Here is a 12,657-nt window from a genome sequence, read left to right on the forward strand (position 1 = left end):
CGAACTCGCAACCCTCAGATTTCGAGTCAAAAACTCCAATCACATGGCCATGCTGAGCACAAAATTTGTTTCATCGCTGGAAATGGCTGAGGTGAGTTTGGGTAATATATAATATCTTCCACTCATTTTTCTCGAAATGTCTGTACCACACCACAAAGCCTACTTCGTATCCAAATGTTTAAAAGTGGGGAGGTGGCCATTTTGAATTAAATGGCTTATCTATTATACGTAATCCACGGCCGTTTTTAACAACCTAGAGGCCCGGAATGGCCAGGTGAGTTAAGGCTCCTTTTCAGCCCTTTCAGCCGTGGGGGCGTTTTAATGTGATGGCCAATCCCACTATTCGTTCGTAAAAGAGTAGCCCAAGAGTTGGCGATGGGTGGTGATGATTAGCTGTCTTCCCTCTAGTCTTGCACTGCTAAATCAGAGACGGCTAGCGCAGATAGCCTTCGTGAAGCTTTGCGCGAAAGTTAAAAAAAATACAACAAAAAGAATCTGTAATGTATCTGCGTGTAATGTATGGGCAATAGACATTTTCTTTACCGTCTGTCAATGAGTACATTTCACTTCTATTCAAGCGAGACAGTCGCAAAACCTTATAACGTCCTACCTGTAGTTTCACAACTTTCAGTCAGTTGAAGTAAAAGCGATAATATTCGACAAGAAAACTTCCCAAACTTATGTGAGTTACTTTCCTGGTAAACATTAGTTTGATTGTTAATAAATACAGAGGTGAAGTAGAATGGACTCAACTATCCATGTTGTGCCACCATGGGATTTGAAACCAAGTTGTAATTTTATAAACCATCAGACTTAACGTTGAATCACTGGAGAAGTGGGGTAAAAACTAGAACAGCTTTTCTAAAGTACTGCTTTGTAGACAAAATCGAGTATTTTAAGAGTTTAGACGGACAAAGTGGAGCACACATTAGTGGAGAGTTGGTTGTCTTTTCGTATTCGGCAGTTACACGAATCGATTTTCTACCGGAAACTATACTTGCTCGTGCCATTCAACGTCATCCTTTCTTGCACGCGAAACTGGGCCGATGAGTTCAATCACCTTATGCAACAGCTAACTTCCGGGTGGTAACTACAGAGACTGCGACATATCTCGATACGGGTTGAATTTTATCTGTTTAGTTTGTTTTTCATTCACGACAGAACACGCTAACTGAAATCGTTGTCACTCAAGAAAGCGTTAAAAGCGCCATCTTGCAAATCGACCTTCGTTTCATTTTCTTCTTTAGCCAGCGTTAATCTATGGTATGTTACCTAATATAAACTGTGCACTGTTGATTCTGACTCATAGAGAAGGTCCCTTTTACCATCACGTGACTACCAGAAATCCATGTAAATAATTCGTAAACAGAGATTGCTAATATATTTACATGTGTAATATGTTATTTATTTTATACAGTATCACCCACAAGAAAAACTCATTTCTAAACAATGACGTTTGTATCGGGTTTTAATTTGCAGTCAAGGTTCGTAATAAATCTGCTTTATTCCTGTACATTGCCATCTGTTGGAGAAATATCGAACCAGGAGAAATGAGAGGCTCTAAGGTCAATGACCGACGCGACTGCCAGCTGCTAAGTCTGCAATGCGCGAAGGTTGTGCACATTACGTGACAAGGGGGACAAAGTGTGGATGATACCGGTAGTACGCTAATTTATGACACTACGACTAAAGTTCGAAACGTATAAGATAAAACTCCAAACTAATTAATGAATATTATTTCCAAACTAATGTGATTCTTTATGAAAAACTTCAGGTGCTAAAACACTACCATCCTATCAAAAAAGTACGTTTAAGTTTCTAGGTATTAAAGTACTCAAGCAGTTTTTACAACTGCGCAGGCCTACTACGCACATGGGACTCTTTATCGCTTACTCAGACGAAGTTCAATGACCTCCTCGTATACGAGTGAAAGATTTGCAAGGAATTCTGATGTAAAATATTTATTACCATAACGCACCTGGAATGAAATATTCTATAAAAATTTGAGACTTGAAAAAGAAAACAAGCAATATATATTTCTAAAGTGATAAAACCTGGTTAAATATTTCCAGTTAAATTCTGAAACAGTTTTCTAACAGTATATTCCCAAAGTTTTATTTCGTTAAAATAGTTGACGTATTTTGTTCAAAGAAATTTGCATCAGTATCAGTCTCGCGAGTTCAAATATCCGTTTAAAAGTAACTTAAATAAGTGTATAACACTTGCGCAATTATCCTAACAGTAAGTACTCAAATAAGAGTGCATTGACCTCCGTTCTACTCGGGCATACTTTTCCAACCAAGGACATGTTAGTGAAATCGACAGAGGGCAGCACATAAGTATCGGTACAATATTTAAAAAGAAAAAAGTGCTCTCGGCTTTTCATAATAAGTGCACAAAAGTTTGGCTTTGTAAAATCAGGTCAGAGTATTATCACTCAACAAGATACAACCAGGTTCCGGAAAGTTACCGACCTTTTTCATTTCTGGATCAGTAGAAATGGTAGACTAGCAACACTGTAACAGTGTAAAGCGCCGTCGTGCGCGACCAGAGACAGGCTAAACCGGTCCTGCCGCAGGCTATAGGGCAGTGGGCCCGAAGTCACGCAGAGGCTGCGAGTTGGGTCAATGCATGAGAAGCTGGTTTAATAAGTTAACGGTTAGTAACACAGACCTAACGGCCGAGATTCGTAGTTCGTAACTAAATTGGCCATTAGAGAGAGTGTGTGCTCGTATGAAATCGGGTGAGCGTAACAAAATAAAAAAATCGCCAAACTGAAGTTACACCTTGATGTAAATTTAAAATAATCTAAGGACCAGAAATGAAAATTTGTTGAAATTTGAGAAATAATAATTTGAATTATTTCTTTTATCAATATAAAATCACAAAGAACACTGCCCCCTAGTGCCACAGCGGCAAGTCTGTAGGCTTATAACGCTAGAAACCGACTCGATACCAGTGATGGGCACAGCACATTATGTAGCATTAGGCTTAACAACAAACAAACCACTCCCAACTCTATATCGGTAACAAACATATGACTGTTACCTAAAATGACTATACGTCACCAATGACAATGATTCTTGTGTAGGACCAATAACCTTGTATGACGTAGGAAATAAACTTTGATCTAAGTAAGAAACGAAATTGCTTGGTAGGCTTAACTAAAGAAAGAACCTTGTACTTGGGTTGTTTCTGAGTGATGAACTTTTCATAAAAATAATCGTTTTCAGGTAGGTACTTTAAAGCCTGAGCCTTTGTTTAAAGTCTCTCAAACAGGAGTCCGAGAACTGGTTTCGTTACATTTTTATTTTTACAGTATTCACATATACATTATGGTAATAATAGTTTTCTAAGTAACTTTCCTCGACGGGATTTTTTCTTTCATATTTAACACATGCCTCTTTAAGTTATTTTTTCCGAATTTTATCGTTATGAGGATGCTGAACACATGATGAGAGATGAAATAGCAAACAAGGACAATTATAAAAATTAGTGCAAGAAACACAACCCAGGAATCTAGATGTACCTTGTGGAAACTTGAGTGTTTTCTCTATTTAAAAGAACAAAAAACAGCTTACCTTTAAAAACTGAAAATTCGAGAAGTTTGAGTCAGGTTTACCAGTTTAAGCACGTTATTCTTTAACATTTTACACCCACACACTCACTATAAAAACACACGGCCCGTGTACACGCGTATCCAGATCGCCATTTTACACGGTAGAGAAGTCATTGCCCTTTCACGTTCTTCCTCACAATTCTCTTGATGAGAATTTTTAATCTTTCATGACACAGTTAACTTTAAGGAAAGACTCCTTTCTTTTTATCTCTCTCTGTGTCGCTTCTCTGTTCGTAATAAAATCTGGCAGATGGATCGCTCACAAACTGCCAATCCAGACAATAGTGTATCTCGGAGCTAGCTTGGGATGCTTCCCATGGAGTTTTACTGCCAAAAGCCGCTGCTCAGAGTAAGTACTTAGTGAGCCTGGATCGGTCATTGACCCTGGTGATACAGAGTAGCGCACGTACAGTAGTAGGCAAAATAGAGCGTTCATCAGGAGAACCTTTGGATTAGAAAAAATACTGATAACAGTTAACAAGACCTTAAACTTGACATATTTAGCGCCAGAGCAAACCATAAATTCCACAAAAATTGCCATGGAAACAAACGTACTGTGAATAGTAATCGTTTGACCTACTAAGTACTAAATGTCAAGGTCATCTGATGTGATACAATAGTTTTTTTTGGGGGGGGCAGAGAACTTTACGACAGAATAGAAGCTAAGGAAAGGGGACAAGAGAGTTTAGGTTTTGTTTTTACAGTTCAGAACATATGACTAAGTTAAGAGCAGTTTTTACATTTACTTAAAAAATATATTACATAAAGTTCAGACTTTAACCTTTGCGCGAAAACTCGCTTTCTTGACAATTTGTAAAATAGAATTACAGAGACTGATCCTGTGTATAAACAATTTTGATTTCAAAGCAAATTTCACTTCATGTACACCTGGATCTAAACACCAAGCAATGATCCACATTTGATAAACACCTAGGTTCTATTAAATAGATGTAAACACGAAGCAGTGAACCATACTTCATTAACACCTAGTTTCTAGTAAATAGATCTAAACATGAACAATGATCTACACTTGAAAAATACCTAGTTTCTGTAAAATGGATCTAAACACCAAACAGTGAACCACACTCGATAAACACCTTGTTTCTAATGAATAGATTCATACCTCAAGAACCACACATGACAAATACCTAGTTTCTAATAGACACATCTGAAACTCAAGCAGTGAAACAGACTCGATAAACATCTGTCAAATATGTTTCAACAAAAAGAAATCAACTATACTTAATACATATCTGATAGATATGTCTAATGGTTAAGAAATGTGCTACGTTCAACAAACACCTGGAATCCTCGATTAGTTTATGTACTTCATTGCATGACAAAATTCCCATTGCCAGAAGTCCGGGATTTTTTTTTTCCTACTTAAATTATTTTTATGTAGGTACAGGCACCACGATCACTGCAGTAACATGGTTGTTAAACAAAGGTACATTTGACCTTTTGATTTCTACTTTTACCAACATAATGACAAATAAGTTCTCGAGGTTCTCTATTAAAATGTTCTCCTGAAATTATCGTTTAGTTTCTGTAAAACATTAAGCTATACGATGAGCCACCATGGGTATCGAAACCCGATGTTTAGCATCATAAGTCCACTGACTTAACGTTAGGTCACAGGAGATTCCTGAGATTAGGGGCAACGTAAAACAAAGTAAATTTAGTATTATGCTAGGAATATAATGTTTAGAAACATGTGTAAGTGAATATGAAGGTCAGACACATGTGGTATGTAAGTGAATACGAAGGTCAGAAACATGTGGTATGTAAGTGAATATGAAGGTCAGACACATGTGATATGTAAGTGAATATGAAGGTCAGAAACATGTGGTATGTAAGTGAATATGAAGGTCAGACACATGTGGTATGTAAGTGAATACGAAGGTCAGAAACATGTGGTATGTAAGTGAATATGAAGGTCAGAAACATGTGGTATGTAAGTGAATATGAAGGTCAGAAACATGTGGTATGTAAGTGAATATGAAGGTCAGACACAACATGTGGTATGTAAGTGAATACGAAGCCAGAAACATGTGGTATGTAAGTGAATATGAAGGCCAGAAACATGTGGTATGTAAGTGAATATGAAGGTCAGACACATGTGGTATGTAAGTGAATATGAAGGTCAGAAACATGTGGTATGTAAGTGAATATAAAAGTCAGAAACATGTGGTATGTAAGTGAATACGAAGGTCAGAAACCTGTGGTATGTAAGTGAATATGAAGGTCAGAAATATGTGGTATGTAAGTGAATATGAAGGTCACAATCATGTGGTATGTAAGTGAATATTAAGGTCAGAAACATGTGGTATGTAAGTGAATATGAAGGTGACAATCATGTGGTATGTAAGTGAATATGAAGGTCAGAATCATGTGGTATGTAAGTGAATATGAAGGTCAGAATCATGTGTAAGTGAATATGAAGGTCAGAATCATGTGGTATGTAAGTGAATATGAAGGTCAGAAACATGTGGTATGTAAGTGAATATGAAGGTCACAATCATGTGGTATGTAAGTGAATATGAAGGTCACAATCATGTGGTATGTAAGTGAATATGAAGGTCAGAAACATGTGGTATGTAAGTGGATATGAAGGTCAGAAATATGTGATGTGCAAGTGAATATGAAGACCTTAAAGATGTGATGTGTAAATTTATTTTTCGGTTAGATATTTAGCATACAAACAGAATCAGACATGTCAACTTCCACTCATATAAGATCACAGAAGAGAGTAGTTAGCTTCTAACTGATGAACTATGTCCAAACTCTACAGAACACAGTGAACTGAGGCATGTATTGTTTGCTCTTGATTTTTGTTTACAACGCACTTCTCTAGCACTTCATATAATCAAGAAAGTGATTGACTCAGCAGAGTGTCAAATAGAATGAGTCAATACAAAACGCGTTCTAGTATTATACGTGAAGGGTTGCTTGATCGCTGATCCTTCTTTAAGTTAACGTATATTAACTACAGTTGTGTCAAACGTTCCATCAAAAGAAAGAAATACTGCATGATAAAAGCACTCGTAGAAAATATGAGTGTCCTTTGTAGGATACTGTAGGAGAGTATATACACAGTATGTCACTTCCATAGGATACTGTAGGAAAGTATACACACAGTATGTCACTTCCATAGGATACTGTAGAGAAAAGTGTACACACAGTATGTCACTTCCATAGGATACTGTAGGAAAGTATACACACAGTATGTCACTTCTATTGGATACTGTAGGAAAGTATACACACAGCATGTCACTTCCATAGGATACTGAAGGAAAGTATACACACAGTATGTCACTTCCATAGGATACTGTTGGAAAGTATACACACAGTATGTCACTTCCATAGGATACTGTAGGAAAGTATACACACAGTATGTCACTTCCATAGGATACTGTAGGAAAGTATACACACAGCATGTCACTTCCATAAGATACTGAAGGAAAGTATACACACAGTATGTCACTTCCATAGGATACTGAAGGAAAGTATACACACAGTATGTCACTTCCATAGGATACTGAAGGAAAGTATACACACAGCATGTCACTTCCATAAGTCACTTCCATAGGATACTGAAGGAAAGTATACACACAGCATGTCACTTCCATAGGATACTGAAGGAAAGTATACACACAGCATGTCACTTCCATAGGATACTGTAGGAAAGTATACACACAGTATGTCACTTCCATAAAATACTATAGGACAGTGTACACACAATATATCACTTCCATAGGATACTGTAGGAAAGTGTACACACAGTATGTCACTTCTATTGGATACTGTAGGAAAGTATACACATAGTATGTCACTTCCATAAGATACTATAGAAAGTGTACACACAGCATGTCACTTCCATAAGATACTATAGAAAGTGTACACACAGTATATCACTTCCATAGGATACTGTAGGAAAGTGTACACACAGTATGTCACTTCTATTGGATACTGTAGGAAAGTATACACACAGTATGTCACTTCACAATAACTCAAGACTGGTAGAGACATCGGCTCCACATGTGTAATGTTCCATCACAAAGTTTGGTAGTAACTGGTTGTCTGACCTAAACATACTTTTGTTAACCGAATATGACAAAAAATAGCATTATTTATGTACATGCTAACAACTTCATGCGAAAACACAGAATTACATACACAATAATAACAAGACAAAGACACCAGCATTACCTACACACTAATTAATAAACAAATACACCAGCATTACCTACACAATAATCACTAGACAATGACACTAATACCTACACAATAATTAATAAACAAAAACACCAGCATTACCTACACAATAATCACTAGACACAGACTTGAACATTATGTACACAATAATCACTAGACAAAGACTTCAGGCTTAGCTTTGGTGCAGGATTATTATCAGACATGCTTAACATGAACATTACTCATGAAGAGATTTAGTTGACTAAATCATTAACTCATGCGAGCCCCGCGTAACGTTTCACGCTTACAACTCTTCGAACCAGTTTGTCTGTTTTGGAATTTCGCGCAAAGCTACACGAGGGCTATCTGCGCTAGTCGTCCCTAATTTAGCAGTGTAAGACTAGAGGGAAGGCAGCTAGTCATTACTACCCACCTTCGACTTCTGGGCTACTCTTTTACCAACGAATAGTGGGATTAATCGAAACATTATAACGCCCCCACGGCTGAAAGGCCGAGCATGTTTGGTGTGACAAGGATTTGAACCCGCGACCCTCAGATTACGAGTCAAACGCCTTAACCCACCTGCCCATGCCGGGCCAAATCCTTGGTTTATTGCTGTTATTTGCTGGTTCTTATGTCATTTAACTTCGTGGAATGAATCACTTTTAATAACTCAAACCACCTGGCTACCACGTTCCTCCTTTCTCACAAACAATGCCCATCCTTACGTCTAATTGCTCTTAGGGTCGTGGGACGACCAGTGCAATAGGCCAACACTTCTTATCATGATCCAAGTTTGTTTTTTTCCTTATATCTCGGGATCGAACCTAGTATATCTCGCACGCAAGCTGGTAAAGGTTTAATTCTCTAATAAGTGTACAAAGGCACTTTTATACTAGCACAAACAGTCGTTTATGAGTTGATAGTTAAAAACTGACCGTGATCTAGATAGAAAACAATAATTTAAGTATTGGCGACTTCTTAGCAGAAATTAGTGCTTGTTTAAATAAACATATAAATCATCAACAGTAATTGGACAAAACTCGAAAATCTTTATTTGTGTTTAATCGCTTGTAATCATTGGCTATCTATACATCGAGTCTGAAGGTCTTCACGTTTTTGGTTTCGCGCAGATAGACAGACAGACAGGCGACAAGTAACGCCGTATGCACACACACACACTACATCTCTAACAGGGTTAAACTTAATACGATCATTGTTATCGTTTTTTGTCGCACCCCCCCCCTCCCCTCCCCATGTAGCACGGCGGAAAGACTGTAGGCCTATAACAAACAAATATCATTTGTCCTATTTTATTGTGACGCCAATTTGTGTGTGTGTGTGTCCCCTTATCCCCAGGCTTTAGTTTTTTTAGAAATACCAATGCAATACGTTTATGGGAAATTGATAATACATACAAATTTACAAAGTCCAAATTTTCATGTTATGTTTTTTGTTCTTTTTATCCCGCGGTTCTTGCGAAGTTACTGTAGTTAATGTATGAACTCCGAAATGTGCTACGTCATCAGCAGTTCGAATATTTTGTTGAAATGGCGCCATTAACTGTTCTTTATATTTTATATTACGTAATTGTAACTGGATTGATGTGTCTGATTCATTCAAGTTTGTTTTTCATTAATTACACATCATGTTAAAATGTTAACTATAAAGTTACCGAATTTGCATTGTTGTTATTTTGAATTAAGCACAAAGCTATCTGTGCTCTACCCACCACGTGTATCGAAACCTGGTTTTTAGCCTTGTAAGTGAGCAGACATACCGCTGAGCCACTGGGGGGGATTACGTTGATCGATATCTCATTAGAATATTAAAAATGGATATCAGGTTTTAAATTATATACGACTGAAATAGGTGAAGGAAATTAGTTACGTTTAGTTGTTGTCGTGAGTAAAGTTACATAATTGTTGGTCAATCCCACTATTCCTTGGTAAAAGGGTAGCCCAAGAGTTGGCGGTGGGTGGTGATGACTAGCTGCCTTCCTCTAATCTTACACTGCTTAATTAGAGACGGCTAGCGCAGATAGCCCTCGTGTTGCTTTGCGCGAAATTCAAAAACAAACAAACAAACATGTAGGGTTACCGTGTTCTGCCTTCCGCGAGTATCAAAACTTGATTTTTTAATCTCGTAAAACTTACGGCTGAGCCACTGGTGGGGGAAGGGGCAGAATTTATCTAAGCCTGGCTTGGTTAAGACCAAAACTACACAATGGGCTATCCTAGCTCTGCCCGCAGACTTACCACTGAGTTTCCGGGGAGCGCAGTTTATCTACGGCTTCAGTGGATTTATTGTATAAATTTCAAACATAAACAATAGTGTTTTAATTAAATTTTTTAAACTGTTTATAAACAATTACAAACATAGAACAGAAGGACACAAGCCGTGAACACCGAAACAGGAAATGTGACGCGGTTTCCGTTCTAAAGATCTTTCTCGCCTCAAGTACTGTTATTTGATCTCTATAGCAACTTTCCACATGATCGTCCTAGGTGATAAAGCTCGGAATCTCGTCAATGTAGGCCTCTATTGGTGAAGGTGTGGCTAGGTCAAAAATAACACATTTAATAGTATTATACTATAAGTGTGTAACATCTCTGAATCGTATACAACTCAAAAAGTACCAATTTATGTTGCTTGTAAAAGTTCTTTATCTTTTCAAACATAAATCCAGTAGAAGTTCAAATGATTTCAACAAGTCTACACAAGGCATTTGCTCAGTATAAATCAGTTTTTATTGTAAATACTATCCCAATTAAAAATGAATCTGTCTTATATGTAACAAGAAAAAGTTACGTATACTTGCATTTGGATACAAGTTATAGCTGTTTGACGACATACAGTGATTGTGTTGCTGTTGAAAATGTGTTTTTTTATAGATTTTATTTAAAATGTGGCCTATATTAAACCTCCAGTATCAATGACCTTCTTCGAACATATTTGAAGTTAAGTACAAAGTTACAAAACGGGTGCTCTGTCTGCCACAGATATCGAAACCCGGTTTCTAGCGTTATAAGTCCGCAGACCTACCGCTCTACCACTAGCGTTTAAGACAATTTGATTTAGTTTGGGTTTGAATTTCGCGCAAAGTTAGCCGTCCTTAATTTTGCAGTATAAGACTAGAGGGAAGGCAGCTAGTCATCACCACCCACCGCCAATTCTTGGGCTACTCTTTTACCAACGAATAGTGGGATTGACTGTCACATTATAACACACCCACGACTGAAAGGACGACCATGTTTGGTGTGACGGAGATTCGAACCCGCGACCCTCAGATTACGAGTCGAGTGCCTTATTCATCTGGCCATGCTGGGCCTCGTTAGATGGTTTCAGAGAGATTAACCGTTTAAGACAAGCTTTATTGTAATTATGTTTCTCAAATGTCTGCTATACACTTAAAATTTTTGGAATTTTGCTTCAGATAAAAAATATATTTCAGGCCGTACTTACTTAATACCTTTTTTATATACATTCCCTTACATAGCTGTTGTCTGAAATGTTCTTTTTGTAAGTCATGGCCAGGTGGTTAGGGCCATGGGGCGTTATAATGTGACAGTCAATCACACTATTCGTTGGTAAAAGAGTAGCCCAAGAGTTGGTGGTGATGACTAGCTGTCCTTCCCTCTTGTCTTACACTGCTAAATTAGGGACGGCTAGCGCAGACAGCCCTCGTGTAGCTTTGCACGAAATTGAAAAACAAACAAACAAGCAAAATCATAAATCATACATATACTAGAAAGGGGTTTCGTCTTTACCCTTCGTAGCAAACCTTTATAATATCTTTATTATGAGAAACGAATATTTACATCTAAAAGCATCCTACTCCTTGCTGATACGAATTTCATGATGAAGGTTGCTTGAAGTCCCTCAATAGTTAGCGAGAAATGATTTAGTTATTAGCGTCCATGTTTCAAAATATGAGCGATTTAATCCTTCAATGATTTCGGATTTTATTTGTATATATTAACAGAAAATTCTTCAGTAAGTGACACTAAATAACTGTTAACGTACAGGCATTTTTTACCCGCTGTGTTTAGCAAAATGAGAACTATAAAGTCCTCCAAAATACTAAAACATGTATGTAGGTTAAAAGTAGAACATTGGTGAAAGAAGTGGGTAAGATTCTTTCAACCTATTTAACTATCATTTTGAGACGCTCCCCTTTCCTGTAAAAAAAAAAAAAAAAAGATTGCTTTATGTGCAATGGAAAACACTATATAACAATGGAAAACACTATATAACAATGGAAAACACTATATAACAATGGAAAACACTATATAAAATGGCAGTGATCTTTTCTAGTAGCAGGTCAGATGATACCTTGGGGTACATCTCCCCTTTCTTGCCGATTGGAATGACCAACATTAATGTAAGTAGTGCGATTTACTTCAACACACTTTTGCCAACGTGTAACGATGCTATTTGTGCCCCTGCTGTAGAAATCAGAGTATTCATGGTCAATGAACTCCCTGAAAGCTTCTTCTGCAGCTGCGTGATTTTGAAAGCGTTTATTGTTTAAAAACTTGTCAAAGTTCTTGAAAAAAAAAATGAAAATCTGGGGAGATAAGATGGATAAGGCAGAACCTCGATTCCTGATTCGTTCAATTTTTGGAGCATCAACCTTGACAGGTCTTATGACGCCGATTTTGTTGATCTTCAGTCAACTCATGCGGAACTCACTTATTCAACTTTTTTTTACTTTCCAATTGTACGGAGGTAATTGGCAATGCTTGGTTTGTTTGTGTATAGCTTTTCTACAAACTCACGTACTGTTGTGCGATTATCTGTCTCAACTGCTTCCCTCAATGTCTTTTCACCTAAGGATGGCT

The 12,657-nt window shown here is 37.4% G+C and overlaps 1 protein-coding gene across 6 annotated transcripts in view; it reads right to left on the reverse strand.

Moving 5' to 3' along the window:
- Positions 1–12,657, reverse strand: part of LOC143228848 (hormone receptor 4-like) — a 126,717-nt gene that overhangs the window by 74,751 nt on the left and 39,309 nt on the right. Inside the window, exon 1 of one of the 6 annotated variants that reach the window (XM_076460244.1) lies at positions 3,582–3,698. The exons of the other annotated variants lie outside the window; for them this stretch is intronic. The gene's annotated coding sequence lies outside the window, so the exon portion shown is untranslated. Of the gene's footprint in view, positions 1–3,581; positions 3,699–12,657 lie in introns of those variants that run through there. 6 annotated transcript variants of the gene reach the window in all.

Source organism: Tachypleus tridentatus, chromosome 10 (genome assembly GCF_004210375.1).
Source record: "Tachypleus tridentatus isolate NWPU-2018 chromosome 10, ASM421037v1, whole genome shotgun sequence".
NCBI lineage: Eukaryota > Metazoa > Arthropoda > Merostomata > Xiphosura > Limulidae > Tachypleus > Tachypleus tridentatus.